Genomic DNA, 20,352 nt, shown 5'->3' on the forward strand with positions numbered 1-20,352 from the left:
AACAACAACTCCTCCTCCTCCTCCTTCTCCTCCTCTTCCTCCTTCCTCTTCCTCCTCCTCTTCTTCTTTTTCTTTTTCTTTTTTTCCAATGCTGGGGGGTGGAACCCAGGGTCTTGGGCATGCTCCCACAAGCTATGCCCCCAGCCCTGAAGACCTTAACTTTGTCCTAAGGTGTCCCACAGCATTGGAATTTACTAATCCAGACAAGAAGAGAATCTAGAGGTAGGCTGGAGGGTTCTCGCCTCCTGGGGCCACCTGGCACAGGAACCAGACCAGGAGTGCCGAAGAGATGGCGTTTTAAAGGAGTCATGCATTGCAGGACACTGAAGGAGGAGCCCCACCTGAGGGGTCAGGAGAGGGTTCTCCAAGATGAAGGCAAAAAGTTGAATCATGGCAGGAAGAGGAACATTTTGAAGAGCAATAATATGAACAAAGTTATTCAAATGCATCTGTGTTTGAGGGGGTTTTGAATTACAACTCGAAAAGTCTGCATGTGCAAGAAGCCAAGTGTGAACAGAGAGGTGGGACAGGTCTATGGAGAGGTCACAAGGTGACTAGGAGAGTGTCAGAGCAGGGGACAGCATAGGCAGGAGGGGAGGGGTCTAGAGAGATGATTTCTGTGCAAGGGGGGGTCCAAGAGTCTGGCTGACAGCCACTTGGTTATTGTCTGGCTGAGAATTGGTTGGTTCTGGAGGAGGCAGAGCCCACAAGGGCCAGAAAAGGGCACTCTACACCCTTTAAGTTCAAGTTGTGGATCCAGACTTCTATGTAAGGCTGAGATGTGTTTAATCAGTTTCCTACTCAAGGGGAAGCAGGATAAAAAATGTCATTGTGGATGTTTATGAAGTGGCGTGCTGTCTGTGTCCCAGCTTGCTTTCCACATCAGACTAAATGAGGTTGAATCATTTACCCAAACTCACTCATTACCTGTCCTGTCTGCAGGGTGCTGTGCCACACAGGTAATGGGGTAAATAGCCTTGGCCCCATCCTGAAGCCAACAGCAGTCTAGAGGGGAAACAACGTGCGTGCAAATAAAGAGACAACCAGGTAGAAGGTTCTAGATGCCATGGGACAGATGCACTCTGGGAAATCCAGGGCCTGTAGAGATGGGAGGAATCTCTCCCTGCTCAGGGATGGGGAGGACCTGGAACATGTGGACAGGCAGGAGAAGGGCTTTCCCGGGAGAGGGAAGTGAGGAAGGGAAGCAGGATGTGGGGGTCCAGGGGCCGCTGACAAGCAGTCAAGGTCGATGGAGCTGAAGCGTACGTGAATGCAGTGGCACTCGAGGCCTTGACCTTCCAGCAGAACAGACGCTGGCTTGGTGGGCAGACTGTAAATCCCTATCCAGGAAGGCCACGGTCTGCCTGCTCACGCCGAACCCCCTGAGCTCCACAACATACTCAATAAGTCCATTCTGAATGAACAGATGAATCTGGACTAACCAGACCTTGCCTTGACACATGGTCAGTTTAGTGACATAAATAACAATTTTTCCCACAATTCTGCTTAGTTCATCTTATGAGCAAGGCAGTAAAATAGATAAAGGATACAAGATGAAAGGGAAATATCAGAGTCTGTTCCTATAGAAGACTTCAGAGAAAGAGGTCATTTAAAGGAGAAAATAATGTTTTACATTTAATGATGTTATATCTGTATTCTTGTTTTTACTTTTAAATGTAATGTCATGGTGCAGTTTTTTTTTTTTTTCTAACAAATGTCGTGTGTGTGCACACAGAACATAAACACATTTTCCTCCAAGAAGTTTGAAGTGCTTTTTCTTCTATTGGTTAATAATGTTGTTTAAAGACGCTTATATTAAAAAACACACGTGACTATATGACCAATGTGATTCTGCAACCTGTACAATCAGAAAAATGAGAAATTATACCCCATTTGATTCAAATGTATGAAATGTCAAGATCATTGTACTGTCATGTGTAACTAATAAAAAATAAATTTTAAAAAATAATAAATAATAAATAAATAACACTTTGTTATAAAATAGTGCTGAAGCAGTAAGAAAGATTCTTCCAGACCTCAAGTCAAGACCTGTCTAAATTCCATGTGTTAATCTGCAGCTAAACATGTGCAAATACTAAGAGATGTATAAACACGATCAAGCTTGGCTTTGCTTTAGTGTCTTTTTGTTTTCTTCTTCAGAGGAATACTTTTTCAGGTGGTGTGGGACTGGGTCTCGCTATGTTGGCCAGGCTGACTTTGAATTCATGATCCTCCTGCTTTTGTCTCTGGGGAGCTGGGACTACAGGTTTGTGCCCTTGCACTCATATGGGAATAATCTTCCCTCAGAAATTCATGTATGTAAGAGAACACAGTGAATCAAATGCCAAAGATCTGACATCAGGAATTGCACTACCCTTTCAGGAGGAATATTGTAGATTGGGAAAGACCAACTTTATCTGCACATGTGACCTCCAAGACAAAAATCAATGATATCAGGTGCCATTTACTAGTATTACTGTATCTTTGAAGTGGTTCATTTCATGCTTACACTTGGAAGGTCTTTTGGGATGAGATTAACATTTAAATCAGTGACCTTCTGGGAAAACAGATTGCCCTCTGTAACATAGGTGGGCCTCTTCTCATCAGTTGAAGACCTGAATAGAACAATGAACTGCTGAGAGCCATTAGCCAAGTAGGTATGACAATTTCCTTGCCAGCGTACCCCATGTTGCTTAGAGGAAGGACTCGTGGTAAAATGGACTTGCCTTGGACATTTTGCAGTGACATTGCATGTAAGGTGACCTTGCTCAAGGACTAGGGTGGATCTGGGTTTAGGGCAGATCAGGGTTTAGGGCTCTCCTTGGGTTTAGGGTGGTTCCAGGTTTAAGGTGTACCCTGCTGGGAATAGGGTGTATCCTGCTGCCTCAGGCGTGCCCGCTCCAGTAGTTCCCATTGAGTTCTCACAGGATTCAGAGAGTATTTGGGCAGAGAACGTGGATTTCCCCAGAACGTGTTTTGTAGAGTGCCAGTGTGAGTTTGGGAATAAAGAATTGCTGTTTGAATCTACAAAGTTGTGAGTGGCTCATGATTTTGTACCCAGCCAGACTGCGGCAATGAACAGCAGAGTATCCTCCAGCAGACGGTCTCCAGACTTCACGTGCACTGTCAGCTCTCCTGGGTCCCTAGTCTGCCCACCTTTGGATCAGGACTAGAACACTGACTCCTGGATCTTGACATTACTCCCTGCATTGCAGACTTGGGACTGGCCAGTCTTCATAAACATGTGAGCCATTCATGATAATGAACCTCTCTCTCTTCCTCTGATACATATATCCCACAGAATATATAGGATAAACATATATTCTGTTTCTCTGGAGAACACTGGCTAACACCATCTTGATGCTATTTTAATGTTAGCTGCTGGCAGAATTGCTTTTTCTGGCCTACACTTTATTGTTATGTCCAGGTGGGGACTTATGAACATGAGGGATACTCACACTTTGGACACTACGGCCATTGTTGTAGAAACTTCTGTTGTGCTCACTTAATTTTATTCCCCTCTTTTTTACTATTTTTGCCCTGCCACACCCTAGGTATGTATGGCTGTCATTATTATTTTAGGAATGAGGTGAAATAGAAAAACAAACCAACCTATCCCCGGCTCTTCCTTTACACATTTAGGTCAGAATCTTCAAAGATTCATCGGAGCTAGAAAGGATTAAACCATCATTACAACCTTGACCATCCTCACATATACTGTTCTTATAATTTTACATATATTTTTGGAATTGCAACTGCTTGTTAAAATATATATTACAGATCTAGAGAAGAAAATTCTTCCCATTTTCAAGTCAATTTTTGTTCTATTATTTAGATATCTTCCAACTCAGGGAAAGAATATAAATAGTGTTTTAAGGTAAAATGATGTTCTAAATGATAGTCCTCTTGTCCTCTGATTTAGAATAGTGACTTTTAATATAGATAATATAATAATTTTATATTAGATAAATACATTTGCCTACTTCATATTAGACCATATATTTATATGTCTTCATTATGCATTTTACAGATTATATACTCAACTACATATAAAGTAATGAGGTTTGGTTTTTGTCACAGAAAGAACATTCCCTTTTAACTTCAAATGTCCAAATTCCATAATGACATTTCAACAGAATACGACATAAGTCTCAAGTTGTATAATACTGTGGTTTTCTTTGTTTGTATTTTTCTTCCTATGCCACCTGTAATAAAAGGTGAATTGTATATGAGTAGACTTAAACAATTGTTTTTGTTGAAAAATGCCAGAAGTTTCAAAAAAAGATTATGAAATTTATTTTTTAGACCATTTCTCACATATCCTATTTCTACCCTTCATTCTCAAATATTGCTGGGATTCGTTAAAATCATGAAACTGTCCTGGAGTAATTTATATAAATAAAAGCAGAACAATATCTTTTGGAATTAGAAGGGATCGTAGGGGTTTAGTCTAGCTCCTTGGTTTCACAGATATGATATAAAGTAGGCCTAGCAACCTTAGCATCATGACTAGGCTCATACAAATTCTTAAACCACAGATCCTTAAAAACAACAGCAACAAATCCACTACCCCTCCCTGAAAAAGTTTTCAAAGACAGAAACAAATAATTTAGAAAGGAAACACGGGAGCCGATTTTACATTTAAGTGTCATTTATAATCTTACATAAAGATTAGTCTATTTCCTGCTGAAATGTTTGTTTGCCCTCCTGCAACTGTAGCCCTGACATTTGGTCACAGTCTACTCTAAGAAGCGCTGGAGGCCTTGTGAGGTGTGACCCTCCGTGGTGGGTGTCAGTGATTCCTAAGAACACCCATCGCTAACTTTCTTTATGTCCGAGGAAGGAAACTTGAAAACCCTGGCCGGCGCCTGCTGCCTGCTCTTCTTGGCCTGCCTCTGGAGCACACATGATCCCGCCTGGATAATGAGGCCTTAGGCTTGCCCGGGCACTTTTTGGACATCTGCTCTTGGAGAAGAATGTGTAAAAGCTTTCCTCAGAGCTGTCGCAGAGTCCACCTGCAAGGGGCCAGAGTCCCTCTGCAGGCCCCGGAGCCTGGGTTTGTGTGTATTTTTAGCTCAGGTAACTTCAGTTCAGAAAGTCAGCTGGGTTCTGTCCTTATAAGGGGGATTTAGTTGGCAGACTCTGGCTTGGCTAAGCAGGTCCTTATAGATTTACAAAAGAGAGCCATTTTCACATGAAGAATGTGAATGGGAATAGTTGGGAAAATGATAGGTAATAAAACTAAAACATAAATAAAAGTATAACAACCCTACCTGACCCATGTATTCAACCTTCACTTTAATCAACTTTCATCTCTTGATCACTATTCATTCATTCATTTATTCATTCATTCTCGGGATTGAACCCAGGGTGTCACACAGGCTAAGCCTGCACTCTGCCATTGAGCTACTCCTTAGCAACTGCAATGTTATGGGTTAGAATTTATGAACTCTCAATGGGGGCAAAAATTGATTGTCGAAAGGTACAAAATCTTAGTCATAAGACATTTAAAAATTTCTGGCCATAGTTAGGCATGGTGACACATGGGAGGCTGAGACAGGGAGATAACAAGTTCTAGGCCAGTCTTAACAATTTATCAAGGTTCTAAGCAACTTATTGAGACTCTGTCTTAAAAAATAAAAAGGTTTAGGGATACAGTTCAGTGACAAAGTGCCCCCTGGATCCATTCCCAGTGACAAAATAAAAATCTAAAGTTCTGGCCATAAATTCTCATAACAAAAATTAAACATCAAGCCGGGCACAGTGGCACACGCCTGTCATCCCAGCAGTTTGGGAGACTGAGATAGGAGGATCTAGAGTTCAAAGCCAGCCTCAGCAGCAGTGAGATGCTAAGCAACTCAGTGAGACCCTGTGTCTAAATAAAATACAAAATAGGGCTAGGGATGTGGCTCAGTGGATGAGTGCCCCTGAGTTCAATTCTTGGTACCAAAAATAAATAAATAAACAAACAAATAAATAAATAAACAAAATAAACATTAAAAGCTTTTCAGGAGCTGGGGCTGTGACTCAGCGGTAGAGTGCTTGCCTTGCACATGTCAAGCACTGGGTTCAATCCTCAGCACTACATAAAAAATAAATAAACAAAATAAAGGTATTCTGTCCATATACAATTAATATATATATATATATATATATATATATATATATATATATATATATATATTTTTTTTTTTTTTTAAACAGCCTTTTAAAGGTTGAAACTTATATTTAAAAAAGGAAACATGGAAGCTAAATTTACGTTTAACAACTGTTTATAAGCCCAGAAATAAGCCCTCCCTTATATGGTCAAGTGATTGCAACAAGGTGCCCAGATGTTTTAATGAGAAGACTGTCTTTTTAAACAAATGGTTTGGGGAAACTCTTGTTGGTTTTTGACCTTATGTCATATACAAAAATGAACTCCAAATGGGTCAAAGACCTAAACATAAAAGCTAAGAGTAGACAATTATTAGAAACTTCATACACTGAATTTGGCAATGACTTCCTGGTTATCATGCCAAAATTGCAGATGACAAAAGAAAAAATAGACAACGCCAGGCTGTATCAAAATTAAAATCTGTGCATCAAAGGACATAATCATCAGAGTGAAAAGACAACCTGTCATTTGGAACAGAATACTTACTAGTTGTACATCTGATAAGGGGGTAACATCCACAATATGTAAAGAACTCCATAGCCGAACAACCCAACGAAAACCAAATAAAAATGGACAAGGAATTTGAATGGACAATTCTTCAAAGAAGATAAACAAATGGCCAATAAAATGAAAAGTGATTGAGTATCACCAATCTCTAGGGAAATAGAGACCAAAACCACAATGAGATACCTCAGCATGTCCATTAACATGGCCACTATTAAGAAAGGATAGTAAGGAAATAAATGCTGTCAAGATGAGGAGAAACTACAACACTTGTACAGGGATGGTGGGAGTGTAAAGGGTGCAGTCATTACAGACTCATCATAAGGGCAGTTGGTTTCTCAAAATATTAAAAATAAAATGACTGCATGACCCAGCAATTTCGCTTCCACATTTAGACCCCAAATTATTGAGGGCAGGTGTGGGGAGCCACATTGAGTGACCACGCCCTCCACTTCTGATGCACCAGGGGATCCACTGTAGCCAGGCACGGTAGAGCCATGACTTGGGGACTCGATCTTTCCCCCCCTCGGATAGCAAGGCCAGTCTTCTGAGCAGGCACACCCCTGGGGTTGAGCTGCATTCACCTATTCTTTTGTAACCCTACCCCTTTGCCCTGTTTGGGATAGACTGTTCCATGGAAACGCCCTTGGTGTGTGTCCCCTTTTCTTGCTCTGCCTTTGGGTGTGGCCTTCCTAGATGTCAATCAACCTGCTGACAGCAGACATCACAAAGCTAGACTCAACCCCACTCGCCCAAACCTGACCTCTTGTTGCATTTGAATGGCTTCTCCCCAGTAAAAGGGTTCAGCACATGCTCCTCTCTCCCTCTCCCTCCTTCCACGAACCCCTAAGGTCAGAGGAGCCATCACAGGACCCAAAGAAAAAGGTATCTCTGTCTCTTGTGTGGTTATTTCGTGAAGCCCAGTTCCCCTGGAGTGACCCTGAGTGTTTTAGTCATGGATCTCGACAGCAGGGCCTCCAAGAGATGTCTGTACACCATGCTCATAACAAAATTATTCTCAATGGTCAAGAGGTTGGTAGCAACCCACGTGTCCATAGACCGATTAATGGATAAGCAAGATGTAGTACATACATACAATAGAATATTATGCAGCCTTCAAAACACGAGAAATCTGTACACATGCTACAGCAGGGATGAACCTTGGAGATGTACGCTATATGAAATAGACTTCCCAGGCCTTGAGTCACCAGGGGTTGGTAGTGCCCTTCACCCAGTGATGACAACTCAAGATCTCCCCATCATTGCAAAATGTCCCCCCCAGGGGTAAAATCTCATCCCAGTTGGGACCATTGCTGTACAATTAAAATTAACCATAACTTGGCTGATGGGCCAATTTTAACTAGAGGCTCATGTAGGTTGGCTATGATGCTTCTGAACCTGGATCAGGTATCTCTGTCTTGGCAGGTATTGGCAGATGCTCTCTGTTTGTGACACCTCTGTGGCTGCCTTATGAGGTTGAAATAATGACCTCTGTGACAAAGGAAGGCTGTGCTTCTCACTCTACTTATGGAGCCTTGGAAAGGAATTATTCCTTCTTTTGTTAGCCTCAGAAAATCTTGATTACTAGAGTTTAAATCCTTCAGGGCAAGGGGACACATAAGCAAAATTGGGAGAAAAGCAAATTCCACACACTGGCCTGAGTCCTTGCTTAGCGGTGGCTGATGTGTTTCTGTTTCAGGAATCATTTCTACATCACAAAACAGTGCACTGGTCTGTAATTGATCGAAGGATTACTTGTGCCCATCACTGATTAGAGTGGAGATATATGACTCTGTTTCCATTTTCAAGGGGCTTAGAATATGTTTGGGACCTAAGACACATCCAGGGGTCAGACTGCAGTGGGATAAACAGCACATGGACAATTGCTGGTGGGGGTTATAGTGGGATTCAGAGAAATATGGAATGATGAAAGAGGGCTCTACTCCTCACTGGGTTGGGTGGTGTCCCCCCAAAATTCACATCTACCAGAAAGAATCTCAAGATGTGACCTCACTGAAGCATGTCTGCAGATGTAATGGATTCGGATGAGGACATACTGCTTAGGGTAGACCTTAAATCCATGGCTTATAAAGAAGGCCTTATAAGAAGGCCATGTGAAGACCAAGACAGTTCAAGTGAGGCGCCTAAAAGCCAATGAATGCCAAGGCAAACCCCAGAATCTAGGAGAGGGACGTAGAAAAATCCCCCCTCAGAACCTCCAGAAGGTACCAACCCTGCCCACAATGGCAGAGCTGTGAGAGGCTAAATTCTGTTGTTTTAAACACCACACTTGGGATACTGTCTTTTGTTATGGAAGCCCTAGGGAATTGATACAATGAAGCAAGATTTCATCCAAAAGCTGGCTTCTAAGGAAAGGCAAAATTTGGGTGCAGCAGAGAAGGGACATAAGCAAATCCCAACCAGAAAGCAAGACAAGAAAAGCTCCAAGCATTTCCAGAATATGGGGCTCCTACAGTGGTGTCTCTGCAGAAGCAGGGGTCCCTGGGAACAGCTGGTTCATGCTGGGTATGAGTGGGTGATGACCAGGCAGGCAGCATGTCATCCTGTCTGTAGACATCCTCTAAAGTGACACACTGCAGCATCTCATCTGAGGCAGCAAACCTGGCTCATGGTGTCACCACCGCGGTGCAGCCTGCGCATTTCTGTACCTGATTTATCTTCTGTTCCTTTTCATGCTGCTGCCATTTCCTGCTGAAAAATATTTTCACTTTATGTCTTTGTTGTCAACCTATATGTTTTATTCATGCTCTCGTTGTGGTGAATTAGTGAATTAATTCTGCCTTCCAGGAAGATGGAGACTGAACTTCCCTTTGTATTCTCAGGACCAACCACAGCAGCCTAAGAGCTTGGTACACTGAAGGTTCTGAAACAGGTTCTGCTACTTAGGGGCATCTGTTTTGGAGAGGCTGAGCCTGTTAACTGATTTATTACATGTCTGGTTATAAAAAATATGTGACATAGAAAGACCATGGAAACTTCTAGAGTCAGTGCTCTGGTTAGAAATTTTAGCAACTTGGAGTCAGTCTTCTTTCTCTTCTTTTTTAAAATAGTATCTAAGGGGCTGGGGGTATGGCTCAGTAAGCTAAGTACTTGCTCCACAGGGCGGAGTGTCAGGGTGCAGTCCTAGTTGCACACTGAGCTCTAAGCTGCTTTTGCAAATCCAGCCTCCTCCATCAGACCCTGCATTCTTGGAGGGTAGGGGTGGTGTCTTTGTCCAGAGTATCTGAGAGCATCTTCGTGGCTGGCAACAGTATGAACAGTAGACACATTGTGGACTTTGACACCAGTCAAGTCCTTGACTCTGCAACCAGCCTGTGTCTCTCAACATTGAATTTTGGCTTCAGCTTCTTCATCTGTAACAGGAGCTGTCCTTGCTGTTGTGGGGATTAAATGAGGACTCAGTATATTGCCTTAGTGTTAGGTGCAGACTGGTGCTCACTACAGGTGACCTCTCTTCCCTTCTTATCATTAAGTTCCACCACTGCTGAGAATCATCGATATGTTGTGAGGTTGCAGAGGTTTTTTTCATGGAACTGAGCAGCCCAAAGTGTCTCTTGCACAATAAGATGTATCTCTCATCCTCAGAGTGGCTATCTTTGCACTTCATTCACACCTCTCTAGTCAGAACCCAGAGTGCAGGTATTTGCAGGTGTGATTGCTAAAGTGTGATTCCTTGCTGGGGCACATCATGCTGCAGAAGAAAGGCAGGTGGGAAGGGCAAGGTGAAGAAACCAAAAGACATGCTAACCTTGTTGAAAATCATTTGCAGCCACAGGAAAGGGAACTCAGTTCTTCTGTTTTTGTTTTCTAAGGCAAGCAATGTGCTGTCTGATCAAAAGATGAGTTGATCTGATGCAGTTTCTCCCAGGCCCTGGGTCCCCTTCCTCTGATCTTTAATAGGTGTTCTGTATGAGAGTCCAGGAACAGTATTTAGAATGGTGTCTTAATGAAAAAAAATGTTAAAAAGTACTTCTGAACGTCCACCCTGAGTATTGAGTATTTTGGAGGAGGAACAACTAGTTGATGGCATGTGTGTGGTGCAATTGCCTGGCTCCTGGCCCAGCTTTGGTGTATGTCCTCGTGCAGGTGCACACACACAGACACGTGTGAGCACTGGGGGTGAGGAGGTTGCTCACTAGGGGGCTAACCTGTCTAGGATCAAAACCTGGTCTAGTATTTCTTTAGGCAGATTCTTTCATCCCTCCTGGGTTGTGTTCCTCAGTCGTACATGAGCATAGTGCTTATCACACAGGATTATCGTGAGGATAAGTGAGAAAGTGCATGTAAAATATCAAGAACTGAACTCAGCAGAGAATAAGTACTGTTATCATTCGGGGAGTTTGAAGTCCACTTACATTTTCGGTGGAAATGTGCTGTAAACTCTTTAATCTCAGTTGTAAAAGCTTTAATCTCTTTAGGAGCAATGCTGCAGGCGTCAGGCTGCTACACTGAGCATGAGCCCTGGGGTTCCAATTATAACCATATGCTGTCTTTTAAATACACAACGTCTGGGCTACAACATATTTGCTTTAATCCATCCACATCCAGAGCAAGGGAGAAGGCTTTTCCCCGCCATAAAAACATCTATTTATCAGAGTGCAGTGGTGCACGCCTGTAATACCAGAGGCTGAGGTAGGAGGGTGGCAAGTTCAAAGACAGCCTGAGCAACTTAGACCCTGTCTCAAAATAAAAGGTAAAAAGGCCTAGGGGTGTAGCTCAGTGGTAGAGCTCCCCTGGGTTCAATCCCCAGTACCCCGCCCCTAGTCCATTTAGTGTTGACCACATACCACATACTGATCTGAGTCCTGGGATGTTGTAGTGATTGAGATCATGTCCTCTACAATAGCACCACCACACAATGGAAGAAACTAATCAGAAGCTGTGCTAGGTGCACTTGTATAGAGTGGAGTTTAATTCACATTGTAGATTTAGACAGTACATTTAAAAAGAATTAAAAAAATATTTTTAGTTGTAGATTGATACAATACCTTTATTTACTTATATGTGGTGCCAAGGATCGAATCCAGTACCTCACAAGTGTTTACCACTGAGCTACAACCCCAACCCTTTTTATTTTGGGACAGGGACTCACTAAGTTGCCCAGGCTGCCCTTGAACTTGTAATCCTATTACCCACTATGGAAAGAGTTTCTGAAGATGTGACTAAGTGACAGGGAGTTTACCCTAGATTATCCGGGTGGCCCTCAATGCAATCACATGTACTCTTACAAGAGGGAGCAGAGGGAAATTTGACTAGAGCAGGTAATTTGAAGATGAAGCAGAGAGAGATGAAGATGCTGGCCTCAAAGATTAAAGTAATGGGAGTCCTAAGTCAAGGCATGCCGGCAGCTACCAGAAGTCAGAAGAGGGAAGGAGGAAGTGTGGCCTTGCTGACATCCTGACTTTAGCCCAGTGACACTAATATTTGGTTCCACAATTGTTAAGAGAATAAATTTCTGTTGTATTAACCTGTCAAATTTGTAACAACAGCCCCAGGAAACAAACACACCCAGCCATTTTAGATTAAGGCCAGGGAGGACAACCACTGACCATTCTATCAATCATTTCTTGGCACTACCCTGTCTGGTTCTGATTCACCACATCACTTCTAACTTAACATTCCTTTATTTTTCTTTAGAGTGCAATTGAACAGCAGTCAGCCTACAGCTTTTCTTTTAAAATGCTGATTTGTAAGTCAGTGTTTTGATGGTGGATGGAATGGTGGGGCCTTTTTTTTTTTTTAAATTTCCCACCTTATATGCTTTTGATACATAGATCAAGTTGAAAGGCATTAAGTTAAGGAGTGCAAAAGACAAATGACCGCTTGATTCATACGACTTCATATTAGTGACTTGCTTGCAGGCATCCAGGAGATGGACAATCTCTTTTCCTAAAAGACTGGAAGAAATAAACTTTTAAAGTGTGACTTCCTTTTCCCTTAGGATGTGCCGGCCCTGTCAATTTTTAAGGCCTTAGTAACACTGATTCATTCACTAGAGTTAGGTCATCAGCTACAGCATCATCCCCTCACAATAAGACGACACAGGGACACGCGTTGATGAACTTGTGTGCATCAGGGGGCTCATCACATCTCCGGACAACGTCAGAGGTGCATCTGCACTGAATTAAAAGTCTGTTCTTTAGATTGGGTCCTTCCCACCGAGGGCAAGTGTCAGCGTCTTCCTGATGTCATCTGCACAGGATACCTTCAGATACCACATCTAAGTGACCACTCCGAACTTTCTGCCTCACTGCAGCTCCGGATTCAGGGCCCCCCAGACCCTCTCTCCCATCCAGTTCAATCCAGTTGACCTCCGCAGGGCCCCGCGCCTCGTCCTTCAGAACCTGTTTGCTCCCTCTCTGCAAACACCAGGTTCCACAGGGACAAGGCCACTGTCCTGTCGTTCTGGAGCCGCTGCACCTTGGACCGGTGCTAAGCGCAAGGCGGGCAGCCAGCGCACACGCCTTCCCGATGGACGGGCCAACGCCGCCTGCGGGGCCCGCCTCCCTGGAGTTTGGTCTTTCCCAGCGAGGTGACAGCGGGGCCCTGGACGGCGGGGACCGGGCCTGCGAGCTTCCCCGACGGGGCTACCGGGCGACCTCTCGGCGGCCCTTCCCTCCCACTCCCCTGCCTTCGGGAAGGCCGCGGAGTCTTCGGTAACTCGGAATCGCACGGAAGCCCAACACCCCAGTGCCCTCGGGGCCACGGTGCCGGCCAGGCGCGGCCGGCGGTGGAGTGGGGCCGGGGTGCGGCGCGCGGTCTGGGGCGCAGAGGCTGCGCCGCCGCGACGTCACTTCCGGCCATGGCCAAGATGGCGGCGGCGAGGCGCGGGCGCTGGGGCGGGCAGAGTGGCGGCGGCGGCTCTCGTCGCTTTGAGGCGCGGGGCGCGGCGGGTGCGGGTAAGAGCCGGCGGGGGCGGGCGGCCTCGGGGCCGGCGCCGGCGCCCCGCGGGGAGCGCGGCGGCCGCCACACGCCAGGGGCGGGCGGCCGCGTCCCTTCCGAGGTCCCGGGCGCCGCGGGCCGGTGGGGGCCCGGGAGCGAGGCACGGTTCGCCGCGTCGGTGGCCCCGCTGGCGGGCGTCGGGCGGCGTCACGGGGTCCCTCCCTGACGACTCAGGGGGTCCCTCCCGGCGAAGTTTGGGGCTCGCTTTGTGGCGGATTGGCGGGCCCGGGGCGCGCGGCTGCAGGGCCGCCGGGGACCCCACGTGGGCTTCGCGGCTGTCCCGATTGTCAAGTCGCCGTCCTGCGCCTCTTTTGTGTTCCCGCTGAGTGTGCCCTGTGCGTTTGCCTGCTTCGTCTGTTCCGTGTCTTGCGTCTTTGTGTTTCCTGAGTAGTTTTCGTGTTAGAGATTGTCTCCCAGGATGTCTCCGTGGACCCACCGGCGTGTGTGTGTCTGTGTGTGTGTGTGTGTGTGTGTGTGAGTGTGAGTGAGTGAGTGACAGATGTGCACTTCTGAGTATGTTAACACATTTGTTACTAAGAGCAATGCATGCACCTTTTTCTGAAGGTGGCGAGCAAGACATGGAGCAAACCTAAGAGGTCAGGCCTCCAGGATCCCTCCCAATCCACGCGGGAAACACCCATGAGCTTGCAACCCTATGTCAGGCTGTGAGCAGTGGGGAAAATCCCCCAGTTAACCGGGAAGCCCCATTTCCCAAGCCTGCGCTGCTGGAATCCTGTCCCTGTGCAGAAATGCAGTTCCTGCTGGTCCGAGCTGTGCATCTAAGGTTGTGTTGAGGGTTTTTTTGGTGTGTGTGTTTGATAAGCAGAACGCCTATTGCTGAATCCCAGTAACTTGTTCTTAGACCCCTTTAATGGGACACTGAAATGATTGCCTCTAGAACAGTATTGTCCCCCAAACATGACTAAAATATATAGAAGTTTTTGTTTACTCCAGTTTTATTGTTACAAATAAAAGCAAATTAATAGCAAATGGAACCTTTCCCTGTTTCTTTTATCTACAATAGCACAGATTTCGTTTCAGTTTGATTAGTTTTGTTCATGTATGAAAAAAAAGTAGGTTCCTTTTTTTTTTTTAAACATGATAGGAAATGCGTGTACAGATATTAAGGAGGGAGAACTGAGACATAATCACGCCCTTTCCCTTTAGTAGGGTTCTGTTTTTGAGATGGCATGCAACTAACTGCCTCTTCATTCTCCAGCCTTTCTTTTCCTAGTGGATATCAGTTTAGCTTTGAGAAAACCTGTAAAGATCACCTTATTAAACCTCCCTCAGTTCAGGCTGTGGAAACAGAGATGGAAATTCATAGTGAGAACTAACACTCATCTGCATTTGCTGTTAATTCAGGACTCTTTACCTGACACATCTTTTCTGCTTTGATTGAACTAAACTAGTACATTTGAATTACTCAGGAAAATGTTAGGAATGTAATAATAATAATGCTTAGTAAGTGTTTGCTTTTGTCAATTTTGAAGGTATTTTCTTTCCTGGAAAAGTTGGTACATTTATTTGGGTTTGTCTTATTTTGTAGGTAGTGCCTGAAATAATAAAGTTTAAATTTGTAAATACGGTATTAGTTTTGTAAGTACAAAGCATAAACAAAATATTCTCACAGCAGAACAGATGGAAAATAGAAAATCACAAAGAAGGGATAGAAATTGATTATAACCTTCTTCCTTTTCAGGTAGCCATTGTTAACATTTTGGCAAATTCTCACCTGCTAGTCTCTCTTGTTGTCCATATGTCTATCCTTAGTCATATATATTTATGTGTAGAACTTGGCTTGCATTTATGCAGGATTAGTATTGTGTATTAATTGTGACCTGTCTTCCCATACGATGCTATATGTATCAATGCCATTAACTATTCTTCACTTTGAGTCATAACTTATTAATTTCATAATGATCTGTAATGTTTCTAAAGCCTGAGATTTTCTTTTTATTATTAAAAATTTTTGAAAGCTTTTTCTATTATGAAGTTTTATAATCTTTTAAAAAATGTGCAAAGTGTAAATTCCGCTTCTAAGCCTCTAAGCATTTTTTTTTTTTTGCAGATACTGTTATGAGAAATAACAGTTTTTAGCTCCCTGTTTTCTCAGTTGGATTTTGCAGTTACATAAATATATCTACACACATACTCATTTGAGGATTATTTTGTGTTAGATGTTTATTTATTCATGGAACTGTTTCTTTAAGTCTCCTTTCAAGTCTAGATCTGATTTACAAGCCTTCCAGGTCTTGTGAGTTTCTAGGATGGAAAGCACCTTCTGTTGTTAACTAATTTCATCTCTTCTGAGTAGCTTTTCCTGATATTTTTTAATACCTGTGCTGCGTGGGGGGTGTGGGGGGGGGGAGAATCAAAACCCTAAAACCAAACTGTGGAATTTCACTATAAAACTCCACAGTGGTGAGTACAAGAGGAGTAGATGGGCATTGAGGGAGGGAATTGTCAGACTTGAATGGGGAGGGGTAGCTATAGGGAGTTTCTGGATGGCTGAGAACGTTACCTGCCTGCCAATTGTGACACCTGCTCCCACTTCCATGTGTCCTGGGCTTCATGGTTTGCTACTGGTCAGGGTGGCATCACCCATTACAGTGTTTGGTTAGAGGCCTGGGGTAGTGTTTTGGCTCTTTCCTTTGAATTTAGAAGTTTCTAGATAGAGCCATAAAATTAATCTTTGTAGGGTGGCTGAAAGCTGTGGACTCCATTAGTCCTGAAAGCAATACTTAGGCTCCATTAAAGCAGACTCCCTCAGCCTCTGCACTGCTGACATTTGGCCTGGATGATTCTTTGTTGTGGGGACTCTTGTACATTGGAGAATGTTTAGCAGCTTCCCTACCCTTGAGATGCCATTGGTACCTCCCCCTGAGTTGTGACAAGCAGTGGTCTCCAGGCTTTGCCAAATGTCCCTGGGGGGCGGGGGCAGAATTGCATATAACTGCTGCATTAGAGAAAGATTCATCTCATCTGACTGGATGGTTGAATCAATGAAGCAGTTTATCAAATCCCACAGAACTTTTAGACAGTATGGTTTATATCTGGAAGCTGGGGAAAGGTCCTCCTCTTCTGTCCATGTTCCTTCCAGCTGTGTCTTTTGTGACTTTATAGAGTGATCACTTCAGTAGTTTTCCTTTGGCAGTCTTATGGCAAGAGATAAAGCAATGTGAAGTGTCCTGGAGATTATGAAGGATTTTTCATGACATGATACCAGTATTCTCAGTATGCAGATTAATTTTTATTATGAAATTTAAATAAATTTGCATGGAGTTGATACATGTTGAATAATTTAAGCCTGTGGTCCACTATTATTATGCTGGACATCCCAGAATAACTGTCTTTTCTTCCTAGAAAATGGGACTTGGTGAAGTAGCCCCTTAAAGATTGATGGTACAGGGCTGGGGATGTGGCTCAAGCTGTAGTGCGCTCGCCTGACATGCGTGTGGCCCAGGTTCTATCCTCAGCACCACATACAAACAAAGATGTTGTGTTCGCCGAAAACTAAAACATAAATATTTAAAAAAATTCTCTCTCTCTCTCTTAAAAAAAAAAAAAAAAGATTGATGGTACAGGCCAAACTAGTTTTTCTAAAATTTCCTTTTCTTTCTTTAACAACCAGTTTGGGGTTATGCACAGAAAGTGCTGGTATTTTGCCCACCCCCATGGCTTCGGCTTCTTGTTGATTTCAGCATCTATATCTCTTGGCAGTTAGTCTTGAAAATAAGGAAAGGGAATTAACTTTTTAATTCAAGGGTGTTTTGATGGGGTGGATTTACCTCATCCGGGAAAATGGACAGTAATTCTTTTGTTCTTCATGCCATGGCTCCCCATGTCCTACTGTTAGGGAGAAGTAAGATGATATATTAATTTCTTTAGAGAAGGTGTGTGTGTGTGTGTGTGTGTGTGTGTGTGTATTTATATAAAATTTGCAGGGGGAGGGGGTACTGGGGATTGACCTCAGGGGCACTCAGCCACTGAGCCACATCCCCAGCCCTAGTTTGTATTTAGAGACAGGGTCTCACTGAGTTCTTAGCGCCTCACTTTTGCTGAGGCTGGCTTTGAACTCTGATCCTCTTGCCTCAGCCTCCTGAGCTGCTGGGATTACAGGCATACGCCACTGCACCTGCTGAAGCTGGGTATTTTTAATTAGGAGGTTAGAGAGAATTACTGTAGAAATCCTAAACAAAGCCTAAAATTTATGAAGTATTGAATTCTTTGTTCAGTGCAATATGACATAGGTGTACAAATTTAATCAGAAGGATGAGGACATATTTAATAGCTGTTTATAATATCAATCATATAAATGATAAACAATTAGCAATTGAGTACATTTTGTTGTAAGCTTAGCTCTTTTATTAATGATGCTGGGAACAGTATTCTATCTTATTTATTTATTTTTTTGTGGTGTTGGGGATTGAATCTGGGGCCTCAAGCATGCTAGACAAGTGCTTTATTACCAAGCTGATTCCTATATCAGGAGCAGTAATTTAAAACAAATATCCCTCTAATTCCCCCACCCCACCCCACCCCCAGGAAAGGAGGAGATTTCTGGTGGGGAAAATGCAGATTCATGGTGCTTTCCTAGCATATCAGCTTGTCTCTTATTTTACATCATAATATGGTGTGATTGAATTGCTCAAGGCCTGTTGGAGCCAGAGGGCTGTTGATCTCTGAGCTCTGTAACTTACATATTTTAAATTGAGCTTTTATCAATCCCCCCCCCCCACTATAGCTGAAAAGCCCCTGAGAACAGTGGACCCTCCATTTTTCCAGTTTGCTGCATGTTTGAAAAAAATTCTCCCAGCTGGAGCGAACCCTCTAAGCCTCACTTTCTTAATTTAGTTTTGCCACTTTCTACTCTGTGCTTTCAGGGAATCAGGTTCTGGGGCAGTTGGCTTGGTGTTCTGGGTCTCATTGAGGAAATGATGTTGAAATGGGAGAAATTAGTTGTTTGTGAACATCCCATTCCTGTGTCTCTTCATTTTTATTTTTACTTATTAATTTTTTTTCAGTACTGCGGATTGAACTGAGGGGCACTGTACTAGGGAGTGACTTCCCCAGTCCTTTAAAAAATTTAAAATTTTCAGATAGTGTCTTGCTGAATTGCCCAGGCTGGCCTCTGACGTGGCCATCCTCTTGCTTCAGCCTTCCGAGTTGCTGGGATTGCAGGCATGTTCTTCACAGGCTTCTGTAGGAAGAGCAGCTCCTCGTGCTGATCTCTGTGTTACCACTGTCTTTGGCCTTGGTGGAATCATTCTGGGGGATGAGAGACAGCAGCATTTCAAGCAGGGTCCACACCCTCTGATTCAGCGTTTGCCTAGTCTTTGCTGTCATCTCAGTCTTTCTGTTTCTCTTGCACTGCACAGTGCTCTCCTTAAAAGGATAAACATTTCAGGTTTGATCTCTCAAGCTAACTTGATAACAAAGGCTACGTTTTCAAAGGAAAATGAGGCTTTATATTTTTGTGTCCGACTACATGATTACCCCTATGGAATTATATTAATTTGGGAAAGGAAAATGAATGACTTCATTTAGCAAACTCTGGGCAGACTGAATATTTGTGATTTTGCTTAGTTTAAGAAGTGGGCACCACAGGTTTTCAAAATCATTTCCAGAGTTTATAGGTTGTAATCTGGTGATTCCACTTTTTTTTTAAATACTTATTTTATAGTTGTAGTTGGACACAATACTTTTATTTCACTCATTTATTTTTTCTGTGGTGCTGAACCCAGGGTCTCATGCATGTGAGACGAGCGCTCTGCTGCTAAGCCACAACCCCAGCCCCTCCACCCTTTTGGTAAGAATTATGGATGATGGTTTTCTGTGACAATACATTAATAGTGTTTGTAAATTGATCAAATCATTTTGAGAAATTAACATGGTCCAGTCATTTTAAGTTTTCTAGACGTTTCTGGATTGCAAGAATCTTTTGGTCAGGATAAGGTCAAGTCGGTGTTAGACACTAAATTCACTCTGCTGGACCCTTCATAGTGTCAGTATTTGCTGCAATTATTTTTATTTGCCATAAGAACTTACTTTATATAGTGATTAATTTTAGAATATTTTTCTTACATTTACCCTAAAATTTCTGAGACTTCTTTCACAAAATGTCATTTTAAAACCGTTTTCTTTGGGGCTGGGGATGTGGCTCAAGCAGTAGCGCGCTCGCCTGGCATGCGTGCGGCCCGGGTTCGATCCTCAGCACCACATACAAACAAAGATGTTGTGTCCGCCAAAAACTAAAAAATAAATATTAAAAAAAAATTCTCTCTCTCTCTCACTCTCTCTTTAAAAAAAAATAAAAAAAAATAAAACCGTTTTCTTGTATCTAGTCCATGTTTTCATTGCATTTTTGGTCTTTTAGACTCAAAACAATTGTACAACTTCTCCTACTTGTTTCTGTTTTACTTGTTTGTTTGTCCATAACCTTTATAAGTCTTAAAAGTTAAATATGGTCTTTGATTCTCGATGTTGCAATGTGGAATTTTTTGTGCCTAAAAATAATTATACAAAATTAGTATCAGTGACTTCTAAGTGGCATTGCAAAGTTAATTACAGTATTTTCCAAACAGCCACAAAAGATCTAAACCTATCCTAAAGAATAATTGTAAAATCATCGATTTAGAGATGACTGTGTGTATCAAATAAAATGTTATTGAGTATTTTTTCAATTCTCTCTTTCCTCCAGACTTAGAATCTGCTTTTTTGTTTGT

This window comes from Callospermophilus lateralis, unplaced genomic scaffold (assembly GCF_048772815.1).
Source record: "Callospermophilus lateralis isolate mCalLat2 unplaced genomic scaffold, mCalLat2.hap1 Scaffold_122, whole genome shotgun sequence".
NCBI classification, from domain to species: domain Eukaryota; kingdom Metazoa; phylum Chordata; class Mammalia; order Rodentia; family Sciuridae; genus Callospermophilus; species Callospermophilus lateralis.